Genomic DNA, 1181 nt, shown 5'->3' on the forward strand with positions numbered 1-1181 from the left:
CCTAGTGGGGCTGTGCACTTCCTGGATAAGGTGAAGGTCCTGTAATACAGCCAGGAACCTACGCGAGCGGTCAGACCTAGCTGTCTGCTCCTCCCACCAAATGTCTAGGTAATTCAGGTCACCCATGACAGTAACATCCCTTGACCTAACCGCCTCCATAAGCTGACTGGAGAAGTCCTGGTCTAGCTCTTCCCCCTGGTTGGGTGGTCTGTAGTAGACACCCACCGTAAGGTCCCTTTCGCCACGCCCCCCTTGTAGTTTGACCCATAGTGTGTCTGCCCGACCCTCCTCTAACCCGAAGCTAATCCTTGATGATGTGAGGTGCTCTTTGACATAGAGTGCAACCCCCCCAACTTTCCTCTCTGTCCTGTCTCTTCTATATAGGGTGTACCCACGGATGCCCACTGCCCAGTTGTAGGTAGGGTCCCACCAGGTTTCTGTGAGCCCTACTAAGTCTGGGTTCTTACTCGCAATCAGGGGGCATAGTTCCTCCTGCTTACACCCCATACTATGAGCATTAGTGTAGAGGCACATGAGGCCTCTTGAGGGTGCTCGTGCCTTCCTCCCACTCCCAGGACAGTTGTGGCCCCATGCTCCTCAGACGTTGATGCTTACCTGTGCTTCCCTTCCTCTAGTATCCTCTCCACTCGAAGCGGCCCCTTCCTCCAGCGAAGCTAGTTTAAAGCCCACCGTACGAGATCAGCCAACCTAGAGGAAAAGATACGTCTGCCATTAGGGAAGAGGTGAAGCCCATCCCACCCCAGCATGCCCTCCTTACAAAAACATGGGATAATTGTCAAAAAACCCAAAGCCTGCCTCATGGCACCAGCTCCAAAGCCACTGGTTAACCATGTCAGTGCAGGCCTCATGACGCCTACCCCATCCACTTACCGGGAGAATGGAGGAAAATACCACCTGAGCTCCTGTCTTCTTCAGTTGGTATTCCAAGGCCTTATAGTCTGGAGCATAGCTGTAGCATAGCTGTAGAGGGCTGTACCCTGCACAGAAGGGACAAAGTAGGGAGAAAAGGCGGAAGGGTAGCTGTCTATGTGAAAGAGAAGTATGTCTCTGGAGGCTGACATTGGCTCCAAAGATAAGCAGCTTGAAACCATCTGGGTCTAGCTACAGGGGATTCGTAGACGTTAGGGTCGGAAGGGACCTCAATAGATCATCGAGTCCGA

The 1181-nt window shown here is 52.8% G+C and overlaps 1 long non-coding RNA gene across 1 annotated transcript in view; it reads right to left on the reverse strand.

Annotated features, from left to right (window-relative positions):
- LOC112550072 overlaps positions 1-657 on the reverse strand; it is a 58269-nt gene extending 57612 nt beyond the window's left edge. The window contains exon 1 of the long non-coding RNA XR_003093735.1: positions 616-657. This is a non-coding gene — a long non-coding RNA (uncharacterized LOC112550072). The remainder of the gene's footprint in view (positions 1-615) is intronic.
- Positions 658-1181: the final 524 nt, after the last annotated feature.

The sequence above is a fragment of the Alligator sinensis genome, unplaced genomic scaffold (genome assembly GCF_000455745.1).
Source record: "Alligator sinensis unplaced genomic scaffold, ASM45574v1 scaffold720_1, whole genome shotgun sequence".
In the NCBI taxonomy this organism is placed as follows: Eukaryota; Metazoa; Chordata; order Crocodylia; family Alligatoridae; genus Alligator; species Alligator sinensis.